General features: G+C 42.6%; 1 protein-coding gene across 2 annotated transcripts in view; it reads right to left on the bottom strand.

The window, feature by feature from the left end:
* The window catches only part of JADE3 (jade family PHD finger 3), a 176894-nt gene extending 162516 nt beyond the window's left edge, over positions 1-14378 (bottom strand). Inside the window, exon 1 of one of the 2 annotated variants that reach the window (XM_066249518.1) lies at positions 14323-14378. The gene's annotated coding sequence lies outside the window, so the exon portion shown is untranslated. Of the gene's footprint in view, positions 1-13931; positions 14053-14322 lie in introns of those variants that run through there. The other variant, XM_066249517.1, reaches the window with a different exon arrangement.
* Between the last annotated feature and the right edge of the window lie 5814 nt (positions 14379-20192).

Raw genomic sequence — 20192 nt, 5'->3', positions numbered from 1 at the left:
TGGTCGCAACAGAGCGACCCCCCCAGAGGGGCAGAGCATCGCCCCCTGGTGGGCGTGCCGGGTGGATCCCGGTGGGGTGCATGCGGGAGTCTGTCTGACTGTCCTCGTTTCCGGCTTCAGAAAAATACAGAATAAAATAAAATAAACATACCACAGTTTTTACGCCGGTCGCATCATTTTATTTTGTGCATTTATCTGTCCCACCCTAAAGGCCGGTCCGTGAAAATATTTTCTGACATTAAACCGGTCCGTGGCCCAAAAAAGGTTGGGGACCACTGCTATAAAGGACCCATTCAAGACCCAGGTTCCAGTACCTGCCTAAGTTTTAGGCTTAATAAAATAATCAGATAACTATTCCTCCACTAGCCACCACCTGGCAAATCAGCTACATGGTTACTAATAATGGAATACAACTGGGAGGGCTGTAAGAAACAACTCTTGGGAAACAGCACAAAGGAAAAACCCAAAGCCAAGCAGGAGGCATAAAGAAGGTATCACTAGAGGAATCAGAACTCTCTGGCACCCACAGCAAAAACAAACATCAAACACAAGCTAACTCCTGCCTAGATTAACTCAAGTCCCCACACTAAAGGCCTAGTAGAAAGAAACCCGTGTTCCTCTTCAAAAATATCAATTACTTATCGCAGTGTTTCCTGCCCATGTTCAGCTTCCACCATGCTTCTGAGGCATAATAAAAGGCAAAAAAATATTCCAGTGACAAAGCAATCATCACATCCAGATTCAGTATAACACAGATGTTGGGGCTATCAGAAATAAAATTTAAAATTTTGATTAATATAATAAAGACTAATGGAAAAAGTAGACAAATGCAAAACCAGTAGGACAATTTCAAAGAGAAAGAAACTGCAAGAAGGAATCCAATGTGAATACTAGAAATAAAAACACAGAAAAAAACCCCAATGCTAGCCTGACCAGGTGGTGGCACAGTGGACAGAGTATCAGACTGGGATGCAGAGGACCCAGGTTTTTAACCCCGAGGTTGCCAGCTTGAGCCCAAGGTCGCAGGCTTGAGCAAAAGGACACTTGGTCTGCTGTAGCCCCTGTGGTCAAAGCACATGTGAGAAAGCAATCAATGAACAACTAAGGTGCCGCAACGAAGAACTGATGCTTCTCATCTCTCTCCCTTCCTGTCTGTCTGTCCCTATCTGTCCCTCTCTCTGTCTCTGTCACACACACACACACACAAATAAAACAAAACCCATGCTAGGCCCTGGCTGGTGGGCTCAGGGTTGAGTGTTGGCTGGTGTGTGGATGTCCCAGGCTCAATTCCTGGTCAGGGCACACAGGAGAAGCAACCAACTGCTTCTCCACCCCTTCCCCTCTCCCTTTTTTCTCTCATCTCCTCCCCTCCAGTCCCCTCCCCTCCCCTTCTCTTTCCGCAACCATGGCTCAAGTGGTTCGAGCTCACTGGCCCTGGGTGCTGAGGATGGCTCCGTAGAGCCTCTGCCTCGGGTGTTAAAAAATAGCTCAGTTGCAAGCATGGCCCCAGATGGGGGTTGCTGGGTGGATCCTAGTCGGGGCACATGAGGTAGTCTGTCTATCTCCCCTCCTCTCACTTGGGGAAAAAAAAAGGAAAAAAAAACTCATGCTAAACAGCAGCCTTGACACAGCCAAGGAAAGAATCAGTGAGCACAAAGATCGAGTTTATTAATCAGGTCAATAAAAATAAAAACAAAAAGAGACAAAATAGTGAAAAAGTAGAACACAGCATACAAAAACTGTGGGATAAAAATGGATCAAAGACCTAAATATAAGACCTGAAACAATAAAGTACATAGAAGAAGACATAGGTACTAAAATCATGGACCTGGGTTTTAAAGAACATTTTATGAACTTGACTCCAATGGCAAGAGAAGTGAAGGCAAAGATAAATGAATGGGACTACATCAGAATAAAAAGTTTTTGCTCAGCAAGAGAAACTGATATCAAAATAAACAGACAGCCAACTAAATGGGAAATGATATTTTCAAACAACAGCTCAGATAAGGACCTAATATCCAAAATTTACAAAGAACTCATAAAACTCAACAACAAACAAACAAACAATCCCATAAAAAAATGGGAAGAGGACATGAACAGACACTTCTCCCAGGAAGAGATACAAATGGCCAACAGATATATGAAAAGATGCTCAGCTTCATTAGTTATTAGAGAAATGCAAATCAAAACTACAATGAGATACCACCTCACCCCTGTTAGATTAGCTATTATCAACAAGACGGGTAATAGCAAATGTTGGAGAGGCTGTGGAGAAAAAGGAACCCTCATTCACTGTTGGTGGGACTGTAAAGTAGTACAACCATTATGGAGGAAAGTATGGTGGTTCCTCAAAAAACTGCAAATAGAACTACCTTATGACCCAGCAATCCCTCTACTGGGTATATACCCCAAAACCTCAGAAACATTGATACGTGAAGACACATGTAGCCCCATGTTCACTGCAGCACTGTTCACAGTGGCCAAGACATGGAAACAACCAAAAAGCCCTTCAATAGAAGACTGGATAAAGAAGATGTGGCACATATACACTATGGAATACTACTCAGCCATAAGAAATGATGACAACAGATCATTTACAGCAAAATGGTGGGATCTTGATAACATTATAAGGAGTGAAATAAGTAAATCAGAAAAAAACAAGAACTACATGATTCCATACATTGGTGGAATATAAAAATGAGACTAAGAGACATGGACAAGAGTGTGGTGGTTACCAGGAGTGGGGGGAGGGAGGACATGGGAGGGAGGGAGGGAGAGAGTTAGGGGGAGGGGGAGGGGCACAGAGAACTAGATAGAGGGTGGCGGAGGACAATCTGACTTTGGGCGAGGGGTACGCAACATAATTTAATGACAAAATAACCTAGACATGTTTTCTTTGAATATATGTACCCTGATTTATTAATGTCATCCCATTACCATTAATAAAAATTTATTTAAAAAAATTAAAAAAAAAACCAAAACTGTGGGATAATATCAAATAGTATAACATACTTGTAACTGACATCCCAGAAGAAGGGGGGGGGACATGGGGCAGAAGAATTACTTGAAGAAATAATGGCTGAGAATTTTCCAAAATTAGTGAGACAACAAACCACAGATACAAGAAGCTCAGAGAACAAGCAGGATAAATAGGAAAAATTTAAATTAAAAAAGCCACACCTGGCCCTGGCCGGTTGGCTCAGTGGTAGAGCGTCGGCCTGGCGTGTGGAAGTCCCGGGTTCGATTCCCCGCCAGGGCACACAGGAGAGGCGCCCATCTGCTTCTCCACCCCTCCCTCTCTCCTTCCTCTCTGTCTCTCTCTTCCCCTCCTGCAGCTGCAGCTGAGGCTCCATTGGAGCAAAGATGGCCCGTGCGCTGGGGATGGCTCCTTGGCCTCTGCCCCAGGCACTAGAGTGGCTCTGGTCGCAAAGAGCGATGCCCTGGAGGGGCAGAGCATCGCCCCCTGGTGGGCAGAGCGTCGCCCCCTGGTAGGCGTGCCGGGTAGATCCCGGTCGGGCGCATGCAGGAGTCTGTCTGACTGTCTCTTCCCGTTTCCAGCTTCAGAAAAATACAAAAAAAAAAAAAAAAAAAAAAAAAAAAGCCACACCTAGGCAAAGACAGACCTTGAGACAACCATTAGAAAAGAGACATGTTAATTATAGAAGAAAAAAGATAAGAATTAAAGCAGACTTATCAGAAACCACGTAAACAAGGCAACAGTGGAGTCATATGTTGAAAGAGGAAAAAAATTGTCAACTCAGAATTTCGTATCCCAGGAAGATGTCCTTCAAACGTGAAAAAAAAATGAAAATGTTTTTAGACAAACAAAACAAAAAAATTTACTGCAAACAGACCTGGAATAAAAGAAATGTTAATAAAAAATTCTTCAGGGTGAAAGATTATGATTAAGGTGGGAACTTGAATCAGCATAAAGAAATGAAGAGCACTAGAAAAAGAATAAAGTTAGAATATTTTATGGTCACTATGTTTGAAAAGCCAATTTCCCAGATACTAAACAACGGGCCAATCTTGCAAGCAGACTTTCTAAAGACAGCAAACAGCCTCAGGCCTGCTATGTTTACTTGTTTCACTACAACAAAGTACAGTATACATTTTAAAAAAACCTACAGCTAACATCATACTTAATGATGAGAGATATAGAATGCTTTCCAAGATTGAAACAAGTTAAGCATGCTCTCTCTCATCACTTCAATTCTGTCAAAGAAGAAAAAAGTAAGAGTACTCATATTACCTGATTTCAAAACTTAATATAAAGCTATAGTAATCAAGACATTGTGATAATGGCATAATTATAGACACATAGGTCAATGCAACAGAAAACAAATCCCAAGGACAGACCCACACAAGCAAAGTCACATTTTGACACAGGTGCAAAAGCAATTCAGTGGAGAAGGATAGTCTTTTACACAAATGAATCTTGACACACACCTCACATTCAGGGCTTGTAGGAATGAAAACTGGCAGAACTGTGCTGGAAGACAGTTAGGCAGTTTCTTATAGAAACTCAGCAATCCCACTCCTAGGTACTTACCCAAATGAATTGAAAATTGATGGGTATGCAACATAATTGAACGACAAGATAACCTGGACTTGTTATTTTTGAATATATGTATCCTGATTTATTGATGTCACCCCATTAAAAAAATAAAATTATTTTTTAAAAAAAGAAAATTAATGTTTACACAAAAACCTGTACACTAATGTTTACTGCAACTTTATTCCATAATCACCAAGAACATGGAAGCAGCCCAACTATCCTTCAAGAGGTGAACTGAATAAATGGTGGTACCATACATCCATACAATGGGATAGTACTAAGCAATAAAAGGAACAGGTTATTAATTCATATAATATAAATGAATCTAGTAAGATAAGCCAGACCAAAAAGACTACATATTGTATAAATCCACTCATATGACATTTTGGAAAAAGTTTAAGACTACAGTGAAAAATTCAGAAATGCACTATTCTGAAGCATTTCTAGGAAACAAAACTGACAAGATATATATATATGTTATATATCATATATAATATATATAATATATATATATTAACAGGGATAGCTCTTACCAGGTTGGGTGGGAATTCATGGAAGTTCACATCACTATATACCATCTCGTTTTAAATACATACACTTAAACTTTAAAATAGGGTAATATATTCACATTGCTTAAAATTCAAAAAGTATATATAGATGTTTATGTAGTGAAAAGTCTCCTTTCATCCCTCTATCCCTGGCCATGTATGACCGCAAATTATCAGTTTCTTGAATATCCTTCTAGATATATTTTATGTCTATATAAGCAAAAATGTATGTATTACTGCCCCCATGATCTATTTTATACAAATGGTAGCATACAATACACACTGTTCTGTTTCTTGCTTTTTTTCATTTTGTGAATCTTGGCAATCATACAGTATCAGTGTAATAATATTCTAATGTACAGTCAAACCTTAATTGATACTTAGGATATTACCAATCTTTTGCTATGACAAGCAATACTTCAAGTAATATGCAAATGTTTATTGAATAAATTCCTAGAAATGTTTGCTAGGTCAAAAGATATGTGCATTTATAATTTTGATTTTATTTTGATATATTTCCAACTCACTGACTTTTAAAATGTCAGGAATTTTCATTTTTAATTTTTATCCTGACTGACCCGGTGGTAGCACAGTGGATAGAGCGTTGGCCTAGGATGATGAGGACCCAGGTCTGAACCCCGAGGTCACTGGCTTGAGCATGGGTTCATCTGGCCTGAGCATGGGATCATAGACAGGACCCCATGGTCACTGGCTTGAGCCCAAAGGTCGCTGGCTTGAAGCCCAAGGTCGCTGGCTTGAGCCCAGGGTTGCTGGCTTGAGCAAGGGGTCACTGGCTTGGTGGGAGTCCCCAGGTCAAGGCATATATGAGAAAGCAATCAATGAACAACTAAAATGCTGCAACTAAGAGTTGATGCTTCTCATTTCTCTCCCTTCCTGTCTGTCTGTTCTTTTTTTTTTTCTTTTCCTGTCTTAAAAAAAAAATTATCCTAGGTATAAAGAAGCTGAGATTCTATCACCAGGCAATTTTCTGAAGGAATGTACACTCTAAGACAGGGGTCCCCAAATTACGGCCCGCGGGCCACATGTGGCCCCCTGAGGCCATCTATCCAGCCCCCACCGCACTTCCGGAAGGGGCGCCTCTTTCATTGGTGGTCAGTGAGAGGAGCCTAGTTCCCATTGAAATACTGGTCAGTTTGTTGATTTAAATTTCCTTATTCTTTATTTTAAATATTGTATTTGTTCCCGTGTTTTTTTTTTTTTTTTTTTTTGTTTTTTTTTTACTTTAAAATAAGATATGTGCAGTGTGCATAGGGATTTGTTCATAGTTTTTTTTTTTTATAGTCCGGCCCTCCAACGGTCTGAGGGACAGTGAACTGGCCCCCTGTGTAAAAAGTTTGGGGACCCCTGCTCTAAGATGTACAACATGAGCCTTCTACTCAGTTTCCCACACTTGTTTCATAGAATCCAGTTGCATTTTCGTGTAATACATTTCAGGCCACAAGCTAGTTGTAAAGCCTATTTTCAGTTATGTGAAAGGTGTTACTTCTAAAATCTTAATGATCAAGCTCAAAGGCTGATGTCCCAAATTGCTGGTCACTGGCCACTCACTTCACAGCATAATATTGGATACTTCCATGCAACCACAGGGGAATTTTAAGATTTCACAAATAAAAAACATATCTATAGAGGATCCTTTGTCCTAATTACAATGCCCAAATAAGGCTTTCTTCTCTTGTGTAAAAACTATAAATCACATAAAGGTTATGAGGAAAGGCTGCAAATGTTCTAAATGTTCTCTCATCTTTCATGTGGTGATGGATTCCCAATTAACTGTCTTTTCCTTGACCAGAAAATCTAGTATAGTCTAGTACACTACAGTTTTTGTGATAAAGCTTGGTCAGAGAAATACGAATACGGTATGATTTCACTTATATATGGAAGCTAAAGAACAAAACAAATGAACAAACAAAACTGAAACAGGCACAGAGAGTGGTTGCCAGAGGGAGGGGGGTTGGGAGACTGGGTGAAAGAAGGGATTAAGAAGCACAAATTGGTAGCTACAAAATAGTCAGGGGGACTTAAGAAAAGCACATGGAATACAGTCAGTGATACTGCAATAACTACGTATGGTGCTGGCTGGGGTACTGAAAATACCGAGGGAAACACTGTGCAAAGTATTTGACTGTCTAACCACTAAGCTGTACACCTGAAACCAATACAAAATAAATTGAAAGAATAAAAATGTTTGAACAGGAGGTTGAGGAAACCCATGGGCAGAGGTTCCTTTCAAAAGAGCCACACAAGATCAGTTAGCAGTCAAGTCACTCACAAGAATACTATGTCAACCTGTGGTGTTGCAGTGGATAAAGCGTCGACCTGGAAATGCTGAGTTCGCTGGTTCGAAACCCTGGGCTTGCCTGGTCAAGGCACATATGGGAGTTGATGCTTCCAGCTCCTCCCCCCTTCTTTCTCTCAGTCTCTCTCTCCTCTTTCTCTCTCTCTGTCTCTCTCTCTCCCTCTCTCTCTCCTCTCTAAAAATGATGAATGAAAAAAAAGTTTAAAAAAAAAGAAATTTATCACCATGCCTTAAAAAAAAAAAAAGAATACTATGTCTACAGCCAAACTGTCTCCCCTTGGTTTTCTCCTCGAAAAACATCACTCAGCTCCACACTCAGCTTTACTTCTACCCAGAAGGCAGAAGGAAAGTGGCACAATCATACTACTTAGTCTCAAGAATACACTACATTTAGAAATGAGTGTTTAACAAGACTTATCACAGGAAAAGAGTTTATAATCATCAGTATTATGCATTACTACAGTAATGCCCCCAATTTTTCACATCTCTTTGCATCCATACCTGTGGATGGTCCCCTCCCACAATGACTCTGGGCTTGACCATGGAAGCACCCCTGTGCTTTTGCTAATGGGACAACATCAAATGAGAGACAAGAAGACACTTGAGAAGTGCATGGGCATTGATGGTTGCCCTAGCTTGCTACTCTGTGTCTTCGAGACCACCATGTTAACAAGTTCAGACTAGCCAGCTGGAGGAGAGACCATTTTGGGTGGTGATGAGCCATCCTGGCTTAGGGCTGCCAAGACCAACTAGCCTGCCAAGCACCAGATGACCCACACCCAAATCTGACACAGGCTATTTCAAAGTACATGTTTGTGGTGCAATACACATGGAAAGGGGAACAGTACAATGCTTTTCTCCATGAAGTTTAGTCTGCACATAAGAAAGAAATAGCTTCAGAGAAAGCTACAGTACCTGGATTAGAATAAATAACTATATAAACTATATAAGTATTATTGAAAAAATGCCTAAGTCTTCCTAGATTCTCACAAATGTGCTGTCTGCCATCACAGATGGCACATCCCCCCCCCAAAAAAAACACATAAAAATTTCCATTTAGTCATTGAAGCATCTTTATCACGATATATTTAAACAAAAGTCTTATATTCAACAGTTCCATTTCTAACACTGAACAATTCAGTTTTCTAGGAATTACTTTTTCTCCCAATTCTACTCTCCCCCATTTGACAAGGATTTGTGAAAGTTGAAAGAGCTCCCCTTAATGCAGCCTAAGAAGCATGAGATATGAGACTAGTTAAACCTCCTTCTAGAACTAGTCTTTAGGACCAGCTTCTTCAAGCACCCCTTCTTAGCAATGTTAATAGTGGGCACCCCATTAAAAAATAAAATTATAAAAAAAAATTTAAAAAAGCCTGACCTGTGGTGGCGCAGTGGATAAAGCGTCAACCTGGAAACACTGAGGTTGCCGGTTCAAAACCCTGGGCTTGCCTAGTCAAGGCACATATGGGGAGTTGATGCTTCCTGCTCTTCCCCCCTTCTCTCTCTCTCTCCCCTCTCTATAATAAATAAATAAAATCTTAAAAAAAAAGAAAAAAAAATAGTGGGCAGTGAAAACTGTTTAAGATCTATACATTTGGGTTAGAAACACTGCTTCTATTAGATCACAAAGTGGGGCACTGAAGGGGAAATGACTTCCTTAAGCCACTTTTCTTTAGGACCCACTAGATGCTTTTCTGGATTGAATACACACACACACACACACACACACACACACACACACACACACACACCACATGGTTTAAGAAAAAGTAAAAAACACCTTCCAGCAGCTTCCTACTGTCCTTGGAATAAAACAAGCTTCTTAATAAGGTCCCCTAAGGCCCTGTAAATCTTTCCCTGCCTACCTCATCTCTTTCCACAAGTCCTAGTCAAATCTCTGAGGATCCTTTCCACATTTCTCTCCCGCCTCAGTGCCCTCAAAACACATGCTGTTGCTTCTGCCTGGCAATCCCTTCTTTCTGACTAGTAGTTTGCTTATTCCGGGTCATCCTTCAGGCCTGAGGGCACCTTGTTGGTCTCCCTCACAAAACCATTCTTCCTCTTACTTGCAGTGTGACCCCAGGCAAGTTATCTTCGCTTCACCTGAGCCTCACATCTCAGAAAGATGTCCTAAGGCAAGCATTTAGCACAGTGATCAGCACACAGGAAATAGTTAACAAATCATCATCGCTGCTGTTCTTATTATCCCATATAGTGATCTCCATCATTGCACTTAGTGCAATTAGTAATTATTTATTTGTAGAAAAACAAATACTCCCTTGCATCCCTCCTTATTACCCAATACCTTTCGAGCTATTTCCCCACATACTGCATTTTTGGAGGGGAAGACGAAATGAATGTTTACAGAGCAACTGTTATCTCAATTAATTATTTCCTCGAAGATGTGGTTTGGCAGATGAAGAAACTGAGGCCAAGGTCAAGTGGAATATTAGAATACAAATTGGCTTGATCCCATAGCCTGTGTTGGGTGCATGACACCAAAGGCTTCCCTAACTCATGAACCTGGTAACCTAGGAGCAGCAAGCCCCAAGGTGATGGATCTTCACATTCATATACATCCCAAAGGACTCCCAGGTATCTATTCTTCAGATCCTTAACTAGCCTGGCTAATTACCTCCTGTAAGCTCTTTCAGCAGAACACTCTTTCCCTGACTTATGTATGGTAGTTTTCCTTATTTCCTTTCTACTGGTTGATGAGCTAGCTCTTAAGGGGATAAATATATTTCAACTCTTATACCCAAAGCAAATAGGAGGCACTCAATACACATTTGCTGATTGAATCAATTAAAATGTTGGAGAATATATATGGCTGCAAAGTTGGGGGGGGTTAGAAAAGATTTTCATTACAATATTAAAGTTTGGCATAGTTAGGAACAAACTTGACATGAGTGATGATAATGCTTTACAATTGATAATGATTTCTATAACCAGCACGAGAGATTCTATGTGATTTACAAATGTGTGTTTTATGGCTGTAGGTAGACTTCATTCTATCTCTGGGGCCCTACATCACCACCAATGTTCTGCTGGACCCCATGGCTGCACATGAGCCACCCTTCATGACAGGATGGCCTTGACAAGTACCAGTCTCTCAATGGTTATTCTTGAATTGTTCATAAAAAGAAACAAAAAGAGAAAATGATAAAGCAGTGAGAACAAACTGTTAATAACTGGCAACCTTAGGTAAAGGGAATACAAGAGTTCTTTGTACTAGTCTTGCAACTTTTTTTGTAATTATTACGTCAAAAGAAGTTTTTAACATTAAAAAAAATAATTTTCCTAGAAGATTCCAACACACAAGGTAGTGTACCAGCCATGCTGGTACCATATTCTCTTGTCAGCTATTCCAAAAAACACACACCAGACTCGGTTTCCCTATCAGCCAATATCAAGGGACAAGGAGCTCCTTGGGTAGCAGAGCTCAGCCATGACTTCTGCATGGTGACAAGAGATGAAATTATTTACTACCTGAAGTGTATTAATGAATGCATTGGTACCTCCTATTGGTCAAAGCCCCAGTACTGTTTTCCCACACTAGGCCCCCTACTTTCTGCAGTCAACTGCCCCCTGAGTTCTTACTTTCCTTTTCCTAAACTTAGCTATGGGGTTAGGCAAATTCTCCCCAGGACCCTTCTTTCTCGCTGACCCAAAAGAAGCACAGAGACAATACTGATGGTAAGAGCTTTACTACTATTTTCTATGGGGAGACCCACAGGGAGGAGGAACCCCCCCCCAAAATAAAAACACATTGCGGAGTCACAAAGATACCAGAAAGCAGAAAACTCAAAGCAGTAGTTACTTGGTCTGTAACAACCACTTGGTAGCACTCTTTTATTTGTTTATCACTTTACCCACTCATCGTAGATCCTCCCCACCCCACAAACCAGAATGCTTCAGCTTTCCCAGCCACTGGAACTAGAACAAGACGTAGAAACTTGTAAACCACTCAAGTGTCCCCATATCAGCCATTTTAAGAGAGTGCCAGATGGGTGTCACCCAACACCCATCCCTCATCCCTCATCTATAAGGTGAGGTAAGTAAAAGTCATATGTAAGCCAGCATATGATCTCTACCTTCCTCAGCTCCTGTTTTGTGTAAGCTCCATGAGGAAGTAGGTGTATTATGCCCTATGATAATGTTCAACCTCTGTCCCTGATCAAGGTTTATAAGAGCCCTCTATAAAGTCATGTCTTCACAAACACCCGATGCCTCCTGCCTCCCCAACTACCCCCCCCCCCAGATACTCGCCTAGTTCCATCCAGACATCAAATTAGTGAGAAAAGAAGAAAGGCTTTTGTGTAGCTTAGGGGAAAAACGGGTTGCTATGGCTGTGGGAGCACAAGGGAGAACGTCCTCTACAGGCCATATGGTGTGTCACAGGTGCCCTTAAGTTGCCTACAAGTCACTCTTGGGCTCCCACTTAATCACAAATACTTCATCAAGGAGTCGGAGGCCCTTCTCCACTTTCCCTTACCTCTGACCAAGATTCACAGGTGAGAGACCGAAGCAAAACAAGATGGCTCAGACAACAGGGAAACAGAAACTGTGGGTTCTAGAACCAGACCGGTATCTCCCAGCATTCTAGGGCTCTCTGAACTGTTTCCAGGCAACAATACTGGGTTAAGAGCTCTTTTCTGGGAAAAAAAAAAAACTGTAGAGAAGAGCACAGTTAAAGAGAAGGTGGCAATGATGGTAGCTCACACTAACTGAAGAGCACTTCCCAAAGATCTCATGTAATTCCTTCACCCCCTGAAGCGGTACCCTCCTTTTATAGCTCAAGTATTGATATTTCAGCTCAGAGATCACTTTATTATTTTTATTTAGAAATTAATTTCAATGGGGTGACATTGGTTCAGAGCTCACTTTAAATGGAAAAAATATTATGAAGGTAGAATTCTCCTAGAATAAACAAAAAACAAAACATCTTTTTCCACTTATCTGGAGAGTAATTATATGATACCCTAAAAGCATGAGAGGTACACTATTCAGAGTACAGAGGCTGGGATCCACATTCCCATTGTTTACAAATGTTATAAATGTATTAAATTAAATAAAAACACAATACTTTGCTCAGGCCGACTCCTTTCTCTCCTCCACCCCTTCGACCCCCCTAGGCTAACAAGTGGCTGCAGGGAAGTTATTTAAGAGAACTACCCTGGTAAAGTGGCTTCTCGGTTGCTTCAATTAAGTCAAAATGTTGTGCAACGAACCAGTCTTTACCTAAATTATTTTATAGTTTAGAAAGAAGCAAACAGTTATCTTTATCACGCTGAATCCAGGGAATGAGGTCGTCTTCTCCTCCAGGCCAATGGAATAACCATCAACACGGTTCTGATTTCTATACAATCCGACGGCGCAGGGCAGGAGCGGGGGGAGGGGGCGCCAGCATCTCCTCTTCAGGATCAGTTAAACCGAACTCGTATCAAAAAAAATCTCGCGCACATGTGAGGCCTTGGAGTTTCTTGAACCTTGGAAAGTCATAGAAGTGGCCAAACAAGTTTTTTGCCAAATGCCTAGAAGCTACATATGTCCCAGGGCTACACAATGATACCAACTTTTAAACATGCCTTCACATACCACCATTACGGTCACTCACTCCAGATCCCGCCCCCCTTCCCTCCTCCCAAGTAATAAACGCAGGTTGCCTGCTGCAATTTAAAGCCCAACTTCTTCGAAGCAGTGGCTCTGAAAGCGAGAGAAAAAGATTAAGGGGAGGCTAGCTTTTCTCTCTTTTTTTTAACCGATTGCCCCACAGCGGAGAGAATAAAACTAACTCTGAAGAAAAGTTAACTTTACTAAGCCCAGCGGTAGAAAAATTTCCCCCAAAGACTCGCAAAGCCCTCCCGCTTTTCCCACCCCCCGGACCGCCCGGCTCTGGGTGGCCACGGCGGCCCCTGGTCGGCATCGCCCGAACAATACCGCGAGGGGGAGGGAAAGTTCGCCAGCCTGCGGAGCGCGCGGGCTCACCGGGGGCCTCGCTGCTCCCCACACCGGCCGACCCCCTTCTCCCGGCACTCAGTTTTTCCTGCCCCCCAATATCGAAATAGCCGGGACGCGCCCACGCTCCCCGGAGCATCCAGCCCCAGGCAGCCCGCAGAGCAGGTCCTCTCGCCACGGGTCTGACCCTGTAAAGCCCGAGACCGGGCAGAGGATAGGGGACGAGGGGGCGTCGGGATGAGACACCGGAGGGAACCGCCGCAACAGTTATGGCGCTCTCCGCCTGCCCGAGTGTGGAGTGTGGCTGCAGCGGAGCTCGGGCGCCCGCGCCGGCCCCCGCCCCCAGCGCCGGCCACTTTACCTCAGCTAACACACGCTCTCGGCCCCCAGGCGCCGGGGACGCCGGGGCGACCCCGAGCTCCGCGAGGCTGGACCGGGACGCTGCGCCCCGCACCGCTCACTTCGTCTCCCTGAGGCCGCCCTTCCTGTGCCCACCCGGCGCGTCGCCCCCTAGCCCGCTTGCGCCGCGTCCGGCCTCAGTGGCGCCTACCTTCGCGCAGCGAGTCGCAGCGAGTGGCAGCTCCCTCCGGCTCGGGCCCCGCAAGAGTGCCGGGCGAGTCTGGTAGGAGTGGTAACCGCCCCCCGAACTGCTCGCTTTCTTCTCTCCCCTCCCTCGCACCTGCCCCCTAATCTCCTCCCCTCCCCGCCCCCTGCCCAGCCGCCAGATCCGCTGGGGCCGCCCCCTGCGCCTCAGCTCCCGCCCTCGGCCCTCGTCCGCCAGGCCCGTCAGGCCTCAGCGCGGGGCAGGCGGTTGGGCGGCGGCAGCGCGGAGCACTATTGTATTCCTGACACTGTGCGCTCCCACGCTCCGCCTCTTCCCCTTCCTTCCTACCCCTCGTGCACCTCCTCCCCACTCCCACCGCCGGCCGAGCTCGCCTTACCAGACTGGCTCCCCGCCGTCCGCCAGCCGCGCGCACTTCTGGCGGGCTGGGCGCCCTCGGCACTACTAGCGCGCCTCGAGGCTCCGCCCACTTCGAGCTCCGGCTCTCGCCGCGCGGCGCTCCAGGTGGGTTCCGCTCTGCTCCTGCCGCCTCCCTGAGCCTCGTCTACGCCACCCCGAGTGCCAGGGAGGATCACGGAGTAGTGCGTTGGCTGTGTTCAAATACTAAGTAAGCTTTTCATGGTCCCTTTCAACTCCAAAGTTCTATAAGTGAACCCTCAAAAGTAGAAAAGTTGTCGGCCACTATTAATTTAAACCGTTTGCGTTTTGGATTACCTATAATGATAAAGCCAAGGTGGCTATTAACAGAATACACATAAAATTGCAAGCACAAATGGTTTACGATGTTGTGTGGCTTTTTGATGTGTTTACTTGGTTAGGCTACAGCCCCCATCTATTCAATCAAACATTAATCTGTGTGTTGCTGTGAAGATATTTTGTTGTAATTAAAGCTCCAGATCAATTGATTTAAAGTAAGGGAGATTATCCTGTATGGGTGGGCCCCATCATTCCTTTCTGATTGTGCCCTACAGATTTTGGATTTGCTTAGCCAGCCCCACAATGGTGTAAACCAATATCTTCCAATGAATGAATGAATAAATTTTATAGATAGATAGATATACATATAATATCCTATTGGCCTTCTCTGGTGGAATCCTGACTCGTACAGATGCTTAGGCAAAAAATCCTTTTTGATTTACTTTTCTGGGTTTGGCTATATGCCATATGCAACTACCATTAACTCAAATTGTCATTGTCATTTTCATTTCTAGGGTAAACACAAATGTTGGCTCTTTTATATTTTGTGTGTATAATATACATGTATATTAAAGATGTAGTTCTATTTTGTAATTTGCAAATGGATTAGTTCTAAAATATTCATAGTCCTTCAGACATACATTTTATTATCCTGACTGAAATAATTGTAGATTCACAGGCTCTGTAAAAAATATTACAGAGCAGTCCCATATACTCTTCACTCACTTTCCCCCAATGGTAGTATCGGAAATAATCAAGATACTGACTTCAGTACAATCCACAGACCTTATTCAGATTTTGCCAGTCTTAACATGCACCCATTTCTATGTCTGTGTATATAGTAGTACTATGCAATTTCATCTCATGGGTACATTTGGGTAACCACCACAATTAACTGTTCCTCCACCATAAAGGTCCCTTATATTTTACATTTAAAGTCATGATTCATTTTGAATTTGTATATAAAATGTGAGCTTAAGGTAGAGGTTCATGTTTTTGCCTATGGATGTCTGATGGTTTAAACATAATTTGTTAAAAATTACTATCCACAGATTGTTTTTGCACCTTTGTCAAAATCACTTAGGCATATTTGTGTTGCTATTTGTATAGAGCTGTTTCTGGGTTTTCTACTTTGTTTTGTTGTTCTGTGTGTCTATCCTTTTGTGAATACCAGTCTTGATTACTAGAGCTATATAGTAAGCCTTAACATTGGGTAGAGTGATTCCTCCCACGTCATTCTTCTTTAAAATTGTTTTTAGCCATTCAGGATCATTTGCCTTTCCATGTAAATTTTGGGGTGAGTTTCTCTATATCTACAAAAACCTTGCTGGAATTTTTATAGGATTATGTTAAACTTACAAATCAATTTTGGGAAAATTGACATCTTTACTATACTGAATTTTCCAGTCCATGAACACTGTAATGTGTGTCTGTCCATTTATTTAGATCTTCTCTGATTTCTTTTATCAGCATTTTGGATTTTTCAGCATAAAGATCCTGTACTTATTTTTTAAAGTGTATACCATATTTCATTTTCTTTGGAGTGATTTTAAATAGTATTGTGTTTTAAATTTCAGCTTCCTCATTGTTCATTATTAGTATATAGAAATGCAATTTTTTTGTGTGTGTATGTTCATCTGGTATCCTTTGCCTTTTCTGAACCCAGTTTTTATTTCTGGGAGTGTTTTGGTAGGTTCTTTGGAATTTTCTACCTAGACAATTGTGTCATCTATGAATGCAGTTTTATTTTTTTCAATAGGTATGCCTTTTATTTCCTCTTCTTGCCTTATTGTTCAGACTAGAACTTTCAGCTTTACATCATACAAGAGTGGTGTGAGGAGACGTCCTTCCCTGTTTCTTTTCTAGAAGGAAACATTCCCTCTTTCACCATTTGGAAGACTTTTTTTTTTTTTTACAGGGAGAGTGTCAGAGAGAGGGATAGACAGGGACAAACAGACAGGAACAGAGAGATGAGAAGCATCAATCATAGTTTTTCATTGCGCATTGCAACACCTTAGTTGTTCATTGATTACTTTCTCATACGTGTCTTGACCGCGGACCTTCAGCAGACCGAGTAACCCGTTGCTGGAGCCAGCGACCTTGGGCTCAAGCTGGTGAGCTTTTGTTCAAACCAGATGAGCCCTCACTCAAGCTGGCAACCTTGGGGGTCTCGAACCTGGGTCTTCCACATCCCAGTCTGATGCTCTATACACTGCGCCACCGCCCAGTCAGGCTGGAAGACTATTTTTTAAGATGCTGTTTACCAACATGAAAAAGTACCCTATTCCTAGTTTCTGAGAGTTTTCTTTTTATCATGAATGAATGCTGACTTTTGCCAAATGCTTTTTCTGCATCAACTGACATGATCATATGACTTTTCTTCTTTAGACTGTGGCGATGGTTGATTACACTGATTAAATATTGATTTTTGAACTAACCTTACATAGTTGGAATAAGCCCTACTTGGCCATGATTTATTTTTATACCTTTCTGGATTTTGTACCACTAATATTTTGTTGCACATTTTTGTGTGAAAGTACATGAGAGAATCTTTGAGGGTCTTTGTCTGGTTTTGGTATAATAATGGCTCCATAAAATGAGTTGGGAAGTTGTGCAGAAAAGAGTTAACATAGCAGGTCCTTGGATGGCATCTGGAAACTTGGATTTAGGGTGAGTTATCACCAGTCACAGGACTGATAAGAGTGGCTCAACACGCCTAAACTGTTTATACAAACAGTATGGTTTGTGTCGAACATCTGTTTTCCTTCTGGGAGTCTGGAATTTTGGTAAGTGTTAGGGAGAGGATGCCTACATGACCAACTCCCAATAAATGCCCTGAGAACTGAGGGTTTTTTTTATGAAATTTTAAAAAGATTTTATTTATTGATTTTAGAGAGAGAGGAGAGAGAGAGAGAGAGAAGCGGGAAGCATCAACTCATATTAGTTGCTTCTCATATGTGCCTTGACCAGGCAATCCTGAGGTTTCGAACCAGCAACCTCAGCATTACAGGTCAACCTCAGCATTTCAGGTTGATGTTTTATCCACTGTGCCACCACAGGTCAGACAGGAACTGAGTTTCTTTTCATTCTTGTTTTTTGGGGGGGAGGGGGGAGAGTAGGGGAGAAGATAGTAAGGCAGACTCACGCATGTGTCCCGACCAGGATCCATCTGGCAACCCTATCTAGGGCTGATGCTCGAGTACTGAGCTATTTTTAATGTCTGAGGCTGATGCACTCCAGTTGAGCTATCCTCAGTGCCCAGGCTATGCTTGAACCAACTGAGCCACTGGCTGAGAGAGGGGAAGAGGTAGAGAAGGGGGAGAGGAGGGAGGGGAGAAGCAGACGGTCACTTATCCTGTGTGCCCAGACCAGGAATTGAACCCAGGATGTCCAAATGCCGGGCCAACACTCTATCTACTGAGCCACCTGCCAAGGCCAAAATAACTGAGTTTCTAATGAACTTCCCTGATAGAAGACATTTCACATGTGTTGTCATAACTCTTTGCTGAAGGACTTAAGTACATCCTATGTGACTCCACTAGGAAAGGACTCTTCCAAACTTGTACCTGGCTTTCTCTGGACCTCAACCCATGTGCCTTTTCCCTTTGCTGATTTTGCTCTGTATTTTCTTGCTGTAATAAATCATAGGAATGAGTCTAACTATATGCTAAGTTCCTAGCAAGTCATTAAACCTGGGAATGGTCTCGGGAACCCCTGACACAAAAGTGTTCCCTCCTCTTTGATAATCTAGAACACACTGTGTAAAGTTGGCATTAATTCTTTTAAATGTTTGGTTAAATTATCCAGTAAAACCATGTGCACTTTGTTTCAAGACCTTTTATGTTACAAACTTAATTTCTAATAGTTATTGATCTATCAGAGTATAAATTCCATATTGGTTAAGTTTTGGTAGTTTGTGGTTTTCAAGGAATTGGTCTATTTTATCTATGTTGTTAAATTTATATGTATAGGGTTATTCATAGTATTCCATTTTGTTAAACACATGCATCACCTCATATTTACACCTCCCCCCTTTTGGTGAAAACATTTAAGTTTTACTCTCTTAGCGAACTTTAATTATACAATACAGTATAATCAACTTTAATAATTATTTTATATATCTTATAGTAAATGTTTAAAAGTAGCTATTTCCTTTTACCAATCTCTCTATTTCCCCCACCTCCCAGTCCCTGGCAGCCACTATTTTCCTCTGTTTCTCTTGTTTTTTTTTTTTTGTTTTGTTTTGTTTTTTTTTGGTATTTTTCTGAAGCTGGAAACGGGGAGAGACAGTCAGACAGACTCCCGCATGCGCCCGACCGGGATCCACCCGGCATGCCCACCAGGGGCGAGGCTCTGCCCATCAGGGGGCGATGCTCTGCCCCTCCGGGGCGTCACTCTGTTGCGACCAGAGCCACTCTAGCGCCTGGGGCAGAGGCCAAGGAGCCATCCCCAGCGTCTGGGCCATCTTTGCTCCAATGGAGCCTCGGCTGTGGCTGCAGGAGGGGAAGAGAGAGACAGAGAGGAAGGAGAGGGGGAGGGGTGGAGAAGCAGATGGACGCTTCTCCTGTGTGCCCTGGCCGGGAATCGAACCTGGGACTTCTGCACGCCAGGCCGATGCTCTACCACTGAGCCAACTGGCCAGGGCCTTGTTTCTCTTTTTTTAAAAAATTAATTTTTGGGGGGGAGAGACAGAAAGAAGGGGGGGATCAGGAAGCATCAACTTCCATATGTGCCTTGACCAGGCAAGCCCAGGTTTTTGAACTGGTGACTTCAGAGTTCCAGGTTGATGCTTTATCCACTGTGCCAGCACAGGTCAGGTTCTTTTGTTTGTTTGTAACATACAGTGGATGATGGTTGGATTTTGGTAGAGAGATACTTTCAGCAGGCATAGGGGACTGTGTATCTGTCTTTGTTGAGCCACCCATCAATGAATCTGGATCCAAGATCTTTGAACTGCTTGTGCTGTTAGGCAGGCATTACAGAGGTGTAACTTGGCAGCAAAGGGCTCTCAAGGGGCAGAAAGTGAAAAGGCCAAAGAAATATAGAGAAATAAATGATCGTTCTCGGTAAGACCTCCCTTCTTTTTTCTCTTTTCTTTTCATTTTCTTTTAACCATCACACCAAATTTCACATGATAAAAAATAATGTGCCCAATTTTCCGTAGGTAACTAATATAGCTACTTTCAACATAAGTTTGTCTGTGCACTGTAATATATATATGTAAATCCACAGACAAATGGTCTGGAAGAATACAGGCCAAACTGATAATGGTAGTGACCAATGGGGTCTAGGGATCAAAGAGGATTTTAGATTTATCTCTTTTTCAGGGAAAATAAAATGGTATTTATTTGTGTAATTAACAATTAATAACAAGGCAAAAGAACCTGTGCCTCTGCCAAGCCATGAGAGAGTTTGATACTGAAAGGAATTTAAGATATGTTCCCTTTTTCCTCAGTCATAATTATTTCAAACTTGAACTTGTGAAGTCTGGTGAACAAAGTGGATAACATTGTTCACCACTGACGCACAGAAACATTTTCACATAAAATTTGG

Source organism: Saccopteryx bilineata, chromosome X (assembly GCF_036850765.1).
Source record: "Saccopteryx bilineata isolate mSacBil1 chromosome X, mSacBil1_pri_phased_curated, whole genome shotgun sequence".
In the NCBI taxonomy this organism is placed as follows: domain Eukaryota; kingdom Metazoa; phylum Chordata; class Mammalia; order Chiroptera; family Emballonuridae; genus Saccopteryx; species Saccopteryx bilineata.
Note: the sequence above shows the minus strand (reverse complement) of the source record. Positions and strands in the feature narration are given on the sequence as shown.